This window comes from Glossina fuscipes, unplaced genomic scaffold, assembly GCF_014805625.2.
Source record: "Glossina fuscipes isolate IAEA_lab_2018 unplaced genomic scaffold, Yale_Gfus_2 26, whole genome shotgun sequence".
NCBI lineage: Eukaryota > Metazoa > Arthropoda > Insecta > Diptera > Glossinidae > Glossina > Glossina fuscipes.
The window spans coordinates 5,509,069-5,525,352 of record NW_023998421.1 but is presented as its reverse complement, the minus strand read 5'-3'; the positions used below and the strand labels follow the sequence as shown (position 1 = coordinate 5,525,352).

Sequence of the window (16,284 nt, the reverse complement as noted above, 5' to 3'; positions counted from 1 at the left end):
TCTTTTTTACGGATAAGGTGATTTTAGCTCCATAGTCATTTTAGGCACTAAACAACTTAAAATTGCTCGATATTAATCCGATTACCTTTGTTCTATTGGCGTGAATAGGTCTGAATGTTATCTAATAAATTCTTGTCTCTTTTTCTGCGTATACCGCATTCGCACCGATTCCATTTCGTCCGATATTAGCAAACTGCGTATGACATTTTCACATGTTTTTATTGTCTATTTGATAAACCTTTTTTGTACTCTTCTTGTTATGGGTAAAAGCTCAGATCTTTAAGCTATATAGGTTGTCTTGCCTCGTTCTTTTCTATCAGCTATATTTCTTAATCAAGTTGCTGACCTGTCTTTGTCACTTACGTCGGCCATTGCCCATGATGAACAAGTTTTTACTGTTTAGGACAAATGTTCTGTTATATAATATTTACAGTAGCAGCTTTGATTGTTTCTTCTATAGAGGATTCACTTCCTTCCGAACAGGTTTCAGCTAGATTGCTTCTTTGCTCAAGTAATTTTCCTTGTGGGGTTCGACTTTATTCTTGAACAAGAAATTTGTATACAGAATTTGAATGTTTGCAGTGGCGTTGAAAATTGTTGTTTTGATAAACTTTTTTTTCATCTGGTTTTTAAACTTTTAATTGTCACTGTCAACTATGAAAAGATTTTATATTGAAAATTTTTTTTTATATTTATGTTCATTTGCGAATATTCAAAGTGTAGAGTTTTTCGTGCTCTAGCAACTCTAGTAATTACCTTTCGTTCGGATTTCAAATCTCCTTCGTGGTTCGCACCATCATGTGTAGATTTACTTTTATGAGTCCACTGTGCAGGGACATCAGTAGTATCTGCACGTAGACAGATATGTAGATGTATATACATACATCATATATATATATATAGATAGTTCCCATATAGTTAAATCATGGAAAAACTAGTAACGGGAAGATGTAAACGTACAAGGCAGTCGTAAAGAAAAGTGGCAAGTGACAGTGCGAGCCATGAAGGAGAATTGGGAGCTGACCTAGAAGTAACCATCCGAGTTGCTAGGGCACGAAAAGCTATAAACTTTGAACCTGGAGGAGAGGAAATAATGGAAGAGGCTACGTAAATCTATATATCCGTAGGAGGAAGGAAAGATAGGTTGATAGATCCTCGCGAGAAAACCAGAGCTAAGACATCTGCTCCAAGCTCTAAGGCTAGAGGTTTTAATATCGAAGACGCCGAGAATGAGCGTCGTTCTGCTCGTAGCATCGCAAGAGGAAAACTGCACATTTTAACAACAACATCACCGATGCGAGATTGCTGTTTAGTGAATGCCAATCGTCATAGACACATCGTAGCTACTGAACGGAGAGAATAAACGAAGAGACTTTGAGAATTCCAACTTTGTAACGCTAGGTGGAGATAAAAATGGGCGAGGTGGCTCGATCAAGAGTAGAGAAATAAATGGCAAAGAAACGGACAGACAAATATTCGATTAAATGAATGTATGCTGAGCAAAATAATGAATTTACTTAAGTCGTTTGAGAAATGGACGCAAATTTGAAATTAGATGCTTTAAATTATGCATGTAAGGTACTTTCGCAACCTTTAATTGGAATAAGAAAACTCTGTGACTTTTGGAGGAACGTATTACGGTCAATCCCGAATGATGCAGAAAAAATTGCTTGGTCTTTGTTTAAATCAAGAAAGCAAATAAAAAAACATCTTAATAGGTCATCCGCCCTACATGCCTTGGGATGGCAACCAATAACCTTTTTTTGTTCCCCTAACGTCAACAACAAATTACGTGCACATAGATTTTTGTCGGCAGAAGCAGACGTTGATGTGTTCGAAAACACTGTTTTAGAGATATCTCAAGCTATGGGAACGTAAGCAAGATCATAAAGGGAAATCAATAAAGCAATTTTTAATGAAAAATTACTGTTTTTGAATTATTAGGCTTAAAGTGTAAATAGTGCCTGTCGCATAAGCGAAATTTCAAATTCTTTACAAAAACTATTTCAATTAAAAGGATAAAGTTCTCATTATATGCAGCATTTAAGAGCTTTTGGCCTTTAGGGAACATGACGCTTATTGTCAACACAAACTCATTCGAGTTGTTCATTTTTTACCTTTCTTCTTTTTTATTGTGCTCTTTTGCTGGGGCTTATGTTTCACTTAACAAAACATTTATTTATTTATTTTTTTTTTGACTTGCTTTCTTTCTTTTTGTGGCTGCGAGAAATACTTTAGTGAGTACTTAAGCATTAAACAGCACATAAAAGACGATAAGGCGAACAAATTTATGGTAACTTTAAAAACCGTATCCATGCCTGCATTAGTGAAGAAAATATTGTGACACATGTATTATTGTAAACACTAAAATCATAACAAATGGACGAGGTGGTAATGATCATTAATATAATATTACTGGAAAAATAGCAATAAATTTTATCATTTAAAAGCATTTTTTGCATTTATGAAAAGTTACATAAAAAATATATTATCAGTTATACTTTTCAAGAGAACTTTATAGACTTTGACTGTGGTGAAAATTACGAAAAGAATTTATGCAAGATTTTCATTGGTTTCATTTCTCTATCCTAGCAAACGCTTTCGAGGAAACAAGTATATAACTTTGACACGTGCAAGAGTTTATAAAATATGTACATTTTTGATTAAGATAGGATATAGTCAAATTCATCTTCCAGCGGTTCAATCGTTGCTTGAAAATCAAAATTAGCAAATTTTGAATGAATTCATTTGTGGTATAGCGGAATTTTAAGTTTTGTGTTGGTTCCTCTCTGTTGCTTTTTGCCTGGCTTATGTCCAGGCCGCAATTTTCTAGAAATTTCGATGATATTTGGTACACTGACGTGTTTCGTCCTAAGGCTGAACGTTATTGCAAATGGTTCGATTCGGACACGTCCCTTATAACACCCTACTTTGAAAAGTCGCTATATAAATAACTTGAGGTTAGTGTAGGGTATTCAATAGCGATCTGTGATCCACTATAGCGCTTTAAATTATAAATCACTGTTAAATGAAATTTAAGAAAAGCAAACTGAAGAAATACTACAAACTTAATCGCATATGTGTTTAAATAGAAAAGATATATATTGGCACTTTTATCCTAAAAAAAAATTGAAAAAAAAAACGAAAAAAGTACATTTTCATGCTCTATTCCATTGGGCGTGGTTGATCGTTCCCTTTTTTTGTACGTTGTACGTTAATACTTTCATTGTTTGCCTGTCGTAGTTTACCAAAAAACCCAGAGAGTAGAAGTCTTCCATCTTGATCTCGTTAGGAAAACTATATCTTTTATATATGATCTGCTTAGTAGGTAGGACTAATTCATTGCTCACATCTCAAGCAAATGTTTCGTATCAATGAGATTGAATAGAATCTGATAATTATGCCCTTAAAATGGTACGAAGATGTTATTGTGAGGTCATGACTTCCAAACAGTTTTTTTTTTTTAATTCGAAAAAAAAAACTTGACATGATTTGTGTATCTCGAAGATTGGAGTCGGTACTCCAAACATATTGCATTTTTATGATTTTGCTTAAGCCATAATTCTTTGAAAACATGTGCCATAAATTTTGTTTGTTATTTGTTATAAATCATTTTCAATCATGTCTTCATTAATAACACAACAAAACGTAATGGCAATTAAAATTTATTAAAAAATTGGGTATTCTGTGTAACGTCAAATAAAAATAAAAATTATGCAAGAAAAGTCGCAATCATGTCGGTCGACAAATCTGTGTATTCGAAATTCAACGAATTGATTGCAAATGCTTTACTTCCGACGAGATAGCCCTAGGAGTGACAAAACCTGTGACAATGTCAAACTATTACGAGAAGATTTGTTCACTTAAAATATCGATCCTCCATCATACACACGCCCTTTTTGCGTAAAATCATATATGTTTCATATATGTTATTTATTATTTGGCAGTTATTTGTAGATAATCGCCGGTAAGCATCGCCACTACCAAGTCAGTGTTCGCGGGTCGAATCTCAAATGCGGTAGGGTTTTCTTTTGTACCAGCTACAATAAGGCGTCGCTCAGTCTGTAGAGGGGCAAACATTTATCACGGTGCGGCTACTATTTCTACCACCTACTCGTTTCCCCTTCCTATCTTCTTTCTGGCAGTTGCCACAATTCACGAATTGGGTGCATCCCCTAAAGCAATGGATTAATCCAGCAAGGCCATCCACATCGTCACCAGAGCGGAAAATGCATAGCCATAAAGTTATTTTGTGCACATGATGTGATCAGTAAGGTATAGTGTATTACGAGCTGTTACTGGAGATGTCTACCAATATCATCTGAACAAATTGAACAATGTATTGTTTCAAAAAAGACAAACAGTAGCGGTTAGCAGATGCAAAATCATTCTCTAGCATGACAACGCTCGGCCACACGTTGTAAGAGTTGTCAAGGATACAGCCAAAGCCAGCGTACTCACCAGACATAGGCTCTTCTGATTACCGCTTGTTCAGATCGATGCAGCATGGCTTCGCTGATAGGCGGTTTCGAAATATTGAAGAAGGCCAAAAATAGTTCAGTGATTGGGTTGCTGCCAAACCAGTATCGTTGTTTTGACATAGCATCGTCATGTTTCCGGAAGGATCAGAAAAAATTGATGGACTATATATTGTACGAATTTCACCTACTACTAGCATAGAAAGCTGCCTCTAATTGTTATGTGTATTGCGCTATACAGACTTAGCTCACTATGTGAACGCGTCGATCATGCTTAACGCAACGTATAAGAACATATTCACATTTTCAAAACTATTCTTATTTATTTTCTAAATATCTTAATACATGATCTAAAAGTTATAGTTATGTTTCAAGTCTGATTTAGACGCAGGTGTTAAGTTCGATCTCACTGTTTTCGTTACGCCAGGTAAAGAAAATGCAAGTGATCAGTTTTGTATTAGCAATTTGCAAAGCCGTGTATCGATTTAAAGCATAAGGCATAAATTTAAACGAGGCAGATGGTCAAACACAGACTGACGATCATTCTTGATGTCAAGAAAGGAAAAGGAAACCAGACGTTTGATCAACTTTGATATTGGTTCAAATAAAGAATATAGTCGTAAGCAGATTTGGCTCGTAAGGCTATCATTGCAGTTAAGAAGCGTGACTTTAATTCTCAATGCTATGAACCATACGTTAATTGTGATCGGTGTGTGGTTGTACATAATATAATGAGTGCGCGGTTGGTAAAGATATTACATTTATCTCGGCCACTCCCCGTTTTTCTAGCTCTCCCTCTCCCCTTACTTCTTTCTGACAGCCTTCGTGCTAACTTACAGAGCAAGCCACTTAGCAAATGCTCTTAGATATAAAAAAAAATTAAATATTAATAAAAAACATTCGAGTTTGTTATTGACCTTTGTAAACCAAAAATTCCAAAATTTGCCGTATGCCGGCTCCTTAATGTAGACTCCTTTATATAACAAATTGATTTACAGTTATTCCTAAAAATCTATTACTTACCCACTTTTCGACGCGCACGCCAAAGCACCGGTGGTGCTGTACTGTTATTAGGCGAAGCCAGTGTGACGTTTCAACGACTCAAACAATTACTATAAGCAAAAAAGGAAATAGAAAATTATTAAAACGTTAATGAATGTTATTTCTATTGTAATTATATTTATTTACTAATTGCATTAATTAAATCTTGAAGAAATAATTATATTTACTACTAATTGTTTTAGGTCGTGAAAGTTCGCTCTCAAATTTTCCTACAATTTCCATCATGTAATTTTAATTAATTTTTCAAAACACATTATAATTATGTAATTTTAAATTCATTAAAATAATTGCATATATTAATTATAAATCCAGTTAAATGCATAGGTACCCGTATGTGTTTGACGGTTACAGTGTCAGCGAAACATTAGGCGCCATGGCGTTAAACAGAACCGTCGCTCTTAATAACATTTAAAAAAAAAAAACATTTCTTTAGATTAGTTACGCTTAGATGCTTGTGCTTAGAAATCTACCCCGTTGAACTGTTCGTGTCTTTTGCTACTCTATAATTATCTTATAAATTTCATCATATTTGTGGCTATAAATTTTAAAGTTTCTTTTTCTTCGCTAAGCACGCATGCTTACGCTCATGTACGTAAATAAAAAAATTTAAATATACTTTGAACTTGGTTTAGAAAACAATCTTTTCGTACAATTTAACACTTTTTGTTTACGCAAATAAAACTAAGGGTATGAAGATAAATTCAAATTTAACTAGCGAAAACACCTACCATATCTGTTCACAAAACTCTGTACATCAAATTTGATCGCAATATCTTAAAAACTGCAGTCTATAGGTGCAACCCAAGAGAACAACACGGCCACGGGCGATTGCGCTGCAGACAGTGATTGTGCTTTGTTCTGGTTTCATATTTTCACAGAACATTTCAAAGTTTGTTTATATGTTAGCCTATATTATGTTAATTTTCAAAGTCCCGGGCAAAAATTAATATAACCTGGACATCGTTGGAAATGCCGTACTAGTTTCACAGGGCATGGTTTGGCCATAGTAACTACGCAAACTTTCTCTTTATTAGCCTCATTTATGAGATAGTGTAAAAATGTTGTCCTCTCGAAAACTAATTAAATAAGAGAAAGTCATGTTTTGTTTATAATATTTTGCAAAAAAATCTCGAAAAGTTTCATTTTAACTGTATTTTGAGTTAAAATCCCTCCGAGATTTCGTTTAACAGTATTCTGTTAACGGCTTAACAGCGCTCTGCAACAAAATTTTGGTTTGGGTTTTTGCTTAGTTATACCCCGCATTTGAAGCGATGAAGACAGCTTACAAATGGAAGAAAATCTTAAAAAGAATAAAAACTTTTACTATAGGTTGACAGGTTGGTTTTTCGGTACGACAATCCTCCCCCAGCTATAGCGAAACATGTTAAAATCTGTGTTAGAAGCAACGATCTGAGATATATTGCTCTATTTATGGCTTGCCACTATTTTAGTCGATGACTGAGGAGCTGCTTGCAGGCTTGCTTTCTCATATCTACCCCTTATCTTGGATAATATAAAGCACTTGCACTGAAGTAAGTGACTAGATAATCATTTCGTAAACGTTTTTTTTTTAGCATCAAAGCCATAATTCTACCAAAATAAATTTTTCAAAGTAATGCGCAATTCCTTATTAATTGGTTTTATTGTAATTTCACTTTTATACGCTTTATTTGCCTTTTTAGTAGCAAACTATTTAAACATATTAAGTATTATTCGCATTACAAAAACCATTAAACAAAACTATCGCATAACAGTTGGAAGCTTTTGGTTTTTTCCTCCACCATTACGCCGTATGCGGTATGAAACCTTTGAAATGTTTTGCGTAGGAAATTTCTACAAATTTTGTGGCTTTTCATTTTCAATTAGCGTGAAAAGGTATTGCAATAAATTCATTATTACATCGATAATATATATATTGAGCTTCACACTAAATATTTACAAATATTTAATATTTTCTTTTCACAATATGAATAATATCAGGTCACAATGCGGTCAACATTCAGTCATTGTCTTCCCTAATGAATTTATTATAAACATATGTATCTCCGAAGAGATATAATTTAAACTTGCATGTGTTACTATAAGAAATTCTTTTAAGTATGAAATATTTTTATATATTATAAAGATATATATTTATATATATATATATATATTTACTACATGTTAAAACCACTAAAATATTTAATATCTCAAACTTTATAAGGCGATGGTCGATACAACAACAACGTATGTAGTCATACATAGGCACATGTGTTTACCAACAAAGAAATAAACAAAAACCACATGTTAAAAACCTATGAAAGTCACGTTTTAAAAGTTTTTCTATAAATTCTTTTTTATTCATATTTATTATACACTCTACCAAAGATTGGAAGCATGTTAATTTTGTTATGTCAATTATGCACAGTAAACGTATAGTACATCTTTCTACAATACGATGACTAGTTCTATTTTATTTTAATCCGTTTTGCACGAGTCGCTTAGATTCTACAAATAGATGGGTCGTTCCAAGCGTAATTAACATGCTTGCCTTACTTACGAGAAAGACTGAGAGAGAGAGAGAGAGAGAGAGAGAGAGAGAGAGAGAGAGAGAAAGATAGAGCAATTTGTCAATACATATTTACTGTTTCATTCTTGCATTATCCGAGTCACTTTTGGCGCGTTACACCAATCCGTCTTACATAAACGCATGTTTTAAGGAAGCCTTCTCCATTTTATTCTACTGTACATACATGCCCTAAGTTAGCATAGAATGCTGCTGTCCTTGCTGTGTGCACTGAATTTTAGGAAGGTTAAGATTAAAAGGTAAACTTTAGATCAATTCTGGGACAAAGGTCAGTTTCAAAAAGCACCATAATCGCCGCATATAAACGGATGTTCAACTACTAGAGCAGTAAACAAAATCTTAGTAATAAAATTAATAGTTACCATTAGTTTAAAATCTGGATAACTACCTACTTTATTTTAATATAGATAAAAGCGGCGCGCTGCGACTTACTACATCGTACACTATTAAAATTAAATAGTGCGCCAAAGAGTATATCCCTTCCTACACACATGGCTACATAGTAACTTATTTTTTTCCACCGGTAAGTCAGTATATGCAGAAAAAATTTGTATCTGCCTTAACAAATTTATACTCATCTTTTGAATAATCGACGACCCACATTTAGATGAAAAATGGATTTATTTTAAGGGTGTCAAGATAAATAGGAATTTCGCTAGCAAAAACATCTATATCTCCCTTAACCGAGCTTTGTAAAGCTCCTAACAGAACTCTGTTAATTAGTGAGGATAAAGATATGGTTGGGCTTAGCAGCCTACTCCGTCCAAATGAATGAATCTAATGATTCTATATAAAAATATCTTTCAAACAAACGAAACAAATTAAATTTCGGTTTTTCAAAACTATTTTTACCAAATTCTGAAAATTTGGTATTTTAACAAATACCAGCTGCACTCAAGCCAAATATTTCAACCAATACTAACCAACATTACCTGAATCTATATGGAAATACCTTTTGAAGAAGCTAAACGAATTGAAATGCGTCTTTCCAAACGTAGCTACGCCCTTAACAGAAGAAAACCACTTTAAATCTGTTAAAAAGAAGTTGAATTCGTTTTTTTCTGTTAATGTCAACAGGCCACGTATTATTGGTGGCGATGTTTTATCTCAATTTTTAGAATTTCGAGAACTTTAATAAGAACGAGAGATATCAACAATAAGATTATTTGGGGACCAAAGAATCAAGCAAGAATATCTGAGACCTATACGCCATGTATAATAATAAGCGATACAATCGTAATTTTGCAGTATCAGCGGTAAGTATTATATTTCGCCCAAATTTCCGTAAACGATCCGTTCATCTTTATTTATTTCTTTTGAGACTTCCTTCTAAACTATCCTTATGTTTTGCTGTTCAACTTATTAATTTAACCTTCACCTTTTATGCAACAAATATAAATGATTTAAGACTATTTTCCTTAATATATATGTCATATTGAATATATGATGCTTAAAGGACTTTTAATGTATATTTAGAGCTGTTGAAGTAACTGGAATGAAGTCAACTTAAGATCTCGTTTACGCAAACTAATTCGTAAAAGCTGCATAGAGTTGATCGTAATAAACATATAATTGCGAAAAATGTTCGATTTCGGCTTTCACATTAAATTAAGTTATATATCTCCATTCTTCATGTTGTAAACATATTAAAAAATTTAGTACATTCCTTCTTGCTGATGGCAAATTTACAAGATGCCAACAGCAAGTGTGAAAAATAACACTTGAAAGCAAAGCTAGCAAACCACACATACCACTGAAACAAGACACCATCATGTCCATCTTACAAAGAAATTCAATATCATACATATATATATATATATATATGAATTGTATATATGTTTGTATAAGTAGGTATAATAAATATAAATATATATATATATATATATATAAATATGAATTGTATGTATGTGTGTGTAAGTAGGTAATAAATATGTAAGTAATTATGTAGTAAAAAATTTTCTCTTTGACTAACGTGTTTTTAATACATCATTAAAAGCGGAAAGATAGAGAATGCAAGCATGAAAATGTAAAACAGTTTAAGTCTAAATATTAATCTAGCAGTTTGTTATCCTAATCTGGTAATATTTTGTATGAAATTTGAGACTTTATTTTGGAAAGTTTTGCATGTTTTTTTTTTTTTTTGTTTTGTTCGTGTTTACAATAATAATAATTATAAATAAACCGAATATAACGCAATTTAACAACAAAAAGTTAATATATATGCTTTTACTTTAATATGATGTTTCATGAATTTCAACGAAATTTTGTTTACCTGTTGTGTGCTTTGCGTTTTTATTCGATTTATTGTTTTTGTTTATTGTAATTTTTAAAAAGGTAAAAAAAATTTCAAAGCAAAAATTCATCGAGGAGGAAATATTATTTTCATTCATACATTATCGAAAAAAAGGTAAATTTATTTACTCATACCAGTCGACATTCTCGGCAACATGCAATAGAGAAGACATAAAGTACATTTTCTGTCAAGAAAACACCGAATCAAAAACTCTTTCTTAAGTGATTACCCAGTCTTGTAGAAGGTATTATCTCTTAACTATAGCCTTGCTTCAACTACCCAGGCAGAGTCTGTAATTAAATTGATTTACAGAAGTTATTTGCCGTCTTCGAGTTGAATTTTTTAGTTTTCATAAAAATAAATACTATTCATTATCGAAGAAAAAATTCCTCTTCAGTGACCTGCATATTCGACGAATTATTTCTAACCTCTCTATTATTTATACATTGAAAAATTCGATGAAACTATCGGGGAATTCTTGGCAAAGATCTAAACAAAGCAAATTGCTGTTGTGATTATATTGAATGTTAATATAAATCTATTACTCATAGTAGTAAGGAGCTCTCTAAAATTTCAATGGTTAAATTTAAAAGTGTGAGGGAGAAATCCATCGGTAGATTCATAGTTAAGATATTAATAATAAAGACTTTTGAAGAACTGAGCACGAACCTTAAGCTTTATTTGTTAGACAGACCACAGAATATATGAGTATACTAATTACCCATTGCATTTGTATCCGAAAATGCACACATGAAATCACTTCCAGTTTATAGATTAAGCAGAACAAGCCATGTCCATATATCCCACCGTGCTGTTTACCTCTTATTTAATCTCTTGGAAAATTGAAAGTAGATGAAGAAATTGCATTGATGTTCACATCAAGCTTGTAAACGAAAACTAATTGAATAGGACAAAACCACCAATGCGTTGCATCACTTCGCCGCCACGGCTTAGCAATTTTGTAAAAAAAAAACCTTTTACGGGAAGCTTTAAAAACGCAAAGCAATGTGCTCTAGAAGCTCAGTATAGGTGACGCAGCTACGCTAAAAGGTTTCTACATTATAACATTTTATTTCGAAATAACACAATTCGCTTACTTATGTTGTGGGTTTAAAGTTTACTGACAATTATTCAATTCATTTTTACGTAATAATCAATAAACATTTCAATTTTTATACCTTACACCACTTGTGTTGCAACGCTATATTAAGTTTGTGCGGATGTATGCATCACTCAGAAGGATTTGAGATGGACTCACCGATCGACACGGATTTACTTTCTGAATCGATTTAAGCTTGTCTACCTCTCTGTTCAACTGCCCTTCTTGCTCCCTTGTGTTCAACCTAAAGCTTGCAATTTTGGCGATATTTTGATGAAATGTCGTACACTGGCATATTTTCGGCCAAGGACGAACGCTGTTGAAAATGGTTTCAATTGGACCATTTTTTGGTCCTATATGACGCCTTATTTTGATAAGTCTTTATATCAACAACTAATAATAAAAATGATGTAGGGTATTTAATAGTAAATCGTAGCGCACTACAGTGCGTTTACTTGTTTTGAATATTTTATAATTGTGTTTTTCTTACGACATTAACATTCTTTGACAAAAATTAGGTCGTGTTGCCCTATAAAGGCGCACTTTTATGAGAAACCTTGCATGTTCATGCTCGAGTTTACCCCACTCGAAGAAAGTTAAAATTTAACATTTTATATTGGTTTGTCCAATTATTATTCTAGACGAATTTCCATTCATTCCATTTTTGCCATGCCAAGGCTCTTCTTTTAAAAAACAATTCTGAATTGCTTCGTAGAATAATTAGTGTGGCTGTCTCAAGTCGTTCTGGATGTTCTATCAACCGTACAAATTTCATATATATTCACTTCAAATGATGTAGAGCATGAAAAGCGAAATTTGCATATTTGGTTGAGGTAGTGATTCTTTCACAATCGCGCTAAGGCTATTAAAAGTTTTTACGTATTTTTATTTGTCTTTATTGTATTCAAAACTATTTCAATGATTTAATTTGTTTAATAGTTATAACCGTTTGGTCATTTAAATTGTTGATTTTTCATTATGCCATTTTCGATCATTAATTTAAATTAAAAAGTTGAAAGCGTAAAGGAATTTTAATATAAAAACAAAAAAGAAAAGAATTTTACTATGATAAAAAAAAAACAAAAAAAAAGAAAAATGGAAAAACTACATTTGTTTGTTAACCAGAAACAAAGTAATTGGACCGATTAAAACAAATTTCATTGTAAATTTCGTTTTAAGCAAAGCCTATGATGCGTTACTTTAGTTGTATGGACAAGGGGTGTTGTGCCTTATTAAAAACTTGCGCATGGATGGGATGGAGAAAACAGAGAAAGAAAATTCTGCAAACTCAATTCCTTTTATTGCTACAAGTTAAGGAGAGCCACTTTTCGGAAAATGATGGATTTTTCACTAAACATACATTGAAGTGCTTAGGACGTTAAGGCAATAACAAGAACAACTCTATAAAAATCAGTTTTTTTTCCCTTCTGAACATCGTCGTTGAGGTATTAAAACTAGACACAAATCGTCTTACACTTCGTCTGCTAGCGGCTACTTTTGTTAGTCTATCAAAAATATATCTTGACCTCTGACTCGCACAATGAAATAATACAAATAGAATAAGGAAATAAATGTATCGTGAAAGTTTTTAAAGATATCTACAAAGATATTTAAGAATTCCTCTCGAAACAAATATGAAAGATGAGTCATGAATTTATGGTATTTAAGAAATCAACAAACTATTCCGCTAATAAGGACTTTTCGTACATTTTTCAAATATATATATTTTTTTTCAAATAAAAAAAATATTTAAGAATGTCATGCATGTATCTTGCCAAACAAAATTCAAGTATTTTCGAACGAAAAATAATATGTATAAATATTTCAATCACTGACGATTTAAAAAATCTTTTTAAATAATAGTCTACCGCAACACTTGCATTCTTGTAATTTTTGTTCTTACCTAACCAGACGTGTTAATTAAGCAGATGCGGTAGTGTTTCAAATGACACTTTCAGTTTATCTCACACAAGCTGATTAACACGATACACTGTATTGTGCTAGTGTATATTTCCATCAAGTAGTGCTTTTTTCCTTTTCCTTTGTTTTAATAAATAACATAAACAAAATCCATGATTCATTCGCATGAAACCGCAGTGTTACACATGGATGCCTCCGGCAGGGCGAAGACAAAAGTAAACATAAATCATGAACCATAAATGATGTCGAGCACAAATATTGATTGATTTTTTCATCAACATACTAGTAGTGGTAACTGTGATGAGAGCGTGAGTGAGAGAAAGAGAGAGAAGTTGGTATGTAAAGTGAATGCGAGGAAACTGGTTCGTACTGTCATTTTATATATACATCGATTCTCTCTAAGAAGCAATAGTTTCACAATTCGAAACTTGTTGTATCCATAATGCGGTAAAGCCGTCGACATGTGAATTCGGTTCATTAGGTAAGAATTGAATAGAAAATGTATGTTTATTTATCATAGGGACCATAACGAATTAATGAAGTGTTTGTAAAGTGTAGAAATGTACATTGGAAATCTGGTTGATTTGAAAGTAGTCAAGCTCATTTTCTAAGAAAAAAAACTAATATTAACGATGGCTTTACTTATTTTGTGAGAGGAAGCATGATATCTTCTTCATCTTTCCCCATTGTTATCTTATTGCCTACTTAGTTTTATTTGCACTTATTATTTACTTTCTCATCTTCCTCATGGCATATGAATTCCACTCGGAAGAACGATTCGTCTTTGAAGAATACCCGTGGAAGCACTCTTCGTTTGTATTCTCATAATACTGCAGTCGCTTCTCGGAAGAACTAAAACAAGCTGCAATTACGAAAAGCAATGGTTTGTTAACACGGCGGCTAACGTAGCGCATTCCTCTTTAGGCCTCCTTTCTTGTTTAGACGGATTTTGCGCAATTTTCACCGTTTGATGACCTTCAGTGAAGTTTTTTTTTTTTTAATTAATTAGAACAATTATTTCTAAGGACTCCGATACACGAAATGTAATATATAATCTTTTTTATATAAATGTATCAAAAATATAAATTCATCTCCCCTTGTACGTCTCCTGAATAGTTTTATACAATTTTTATATGAATTTTTTTATGATGAATTTATATTTTTGATACATTTATATAAAAAAGATTATACATTACATTTCAACCAAACCATTTCTGTGAATATATATGGAAAGAGAATATTCTTTTTTTTTTTGAAAATAGGATAAAATCGTTATTATTTTCGCAGGAAAATTCTTTCGCCTTGAAGTGGTAATTTGAATACCATGTACGGTATTAATTAAGTCTGAGGAATTTTCAATGGTCTTAACATTCCCCAGGTGAAATTTATGCCATCGGATTATCAACAGCGTACATGTCATTTAAAAAAATTAGAAGACCGTTTATAGAAAATTATTTGCAAAATGTAATAGAAACTTATTTACGGAAAATGTCAACACCTCTCTCCATTGGATCAATTTCTTCCTCTCAATGACACGATTCAACTCCCTTTAGGCAAATCCTCTGCTTATAAACCTCCTCTGCATCGCCTGATTACAAATGCATTTGGAAACAATTAGCCGCCTTCGCAATTTCTTACTTGTTTTCATCGCTTTTCCAGCATCTTAAAAAATTTCGTTTCAGGTCAATTTTGATGCTCCAATTTTTATCTTATAAAATGCGGGATTTTCGTAGCAACTTATAAGTTGCTTTCTGTATTAATATTCCCGATTTTGAGAGCCTCTGCGTGGATTTAGTTAAATAGGATCCGAATCTAATGCTGATCGAAATTATATACCTATTTCTCAAAGTCTACGGAGCATAGATGATGCTTTCACTTTTAAATTCGCAGCATTTTATTAATCTGCTAATAATTTATGACGAAATAAATTTTCCCTTTTGTATAAAAATTTAAAATACAATAATCAGATATTAATATTATAATTTTTTAAGTAGCACAAATTTTAACTATGCATCAGTGACTGCACTTCCGCCATGATTGTTTATTGTTACTACTACTCACTTAATTTAATAAGGGTCATAGATGTTCTCTGGTGATTGTGTTAGGAATTTTCCTCTAATACATAATACATGCAATCGCTATCTTATTAAAACAATATATTTGATCTAGTGGTGCTTTCACCTGCTACACAGGAGAATATGTAGCTTTTATCATCCCGCGTGTGACATACAGAAAAGCTGTGATCTATAATCTACAAATTTATAGAGAAGCGGTGTTTCTCTAACGTCTCGAAGTTGCAACAAAAAATTCACAAAAATTGAAAACAAAACCATAAAATAGAATACTCTAAGGAGTTTCTTATAGATAAGTTACATAGAATCAGATTTCAACCAGAGACTTCTTTAAAAATGATCAATTTCATAGAACAAGTCCCGCACATAAAAAAAACTATAGAAACAAGTTGATTGGTTCTGCGTATACTGCAGGTGAAGAGAAAGTATTTTGGAAAAATAGAATCCAAGTTATTTTCTTACAGAAAAGCCAAAAAGAAACCACATCGTAGCTGTAAGTAGATGCGCCTTGAACGTCTCTGTCTTTTAATTCCATTGTAAAACAACAGCCTTATCATCGTTTTCGTGCTAAGCGCCTTTCCCTGTTCCTTACGTTGCTTAATTAAAAAATTTAATAATATTAAGATAATAACCTCTGCTGTTTAGATAAATACGCTTGAACGTGATAAAACAAGTTATCCGGTGAAATTAAATATTTCTACAATAAAAAAAAAAACAAGAGTTGTTTTGAAACTTTTTTTTTTTAATAAAATAAATTAACGACTAATTAACTTTTACTGTTACAAAAAAACAAA

General features: G+C 32.4%; 1 protein-coding gene across 3 annotated transcripts in view; it reads right to left on the bottom strand.

Annotated features, from left to right (window-relative positions):
• LOC119635276 (dual 3',5'-cyclic-AMP and -GMP phosphodiesterase 11) overlaps positions 1-16,284 on the bottom strand; it is a 140,554-nt gene that overhangs the window by 83,687 nt on the left and 40,583 nt on the right. For all 3 annotated transcript variants that reach the window (XM_038029999.1, XM_038029998.1, XM_038030000.1), the window contains exon 2: positions 5,502-5,590. The gene's annotated coding sequence lies outside the window, so the exon portion shown is untranslated. The remainder of the gene's footprint in view (positions 1-5,501; positions 5,591-16,284) is intronic.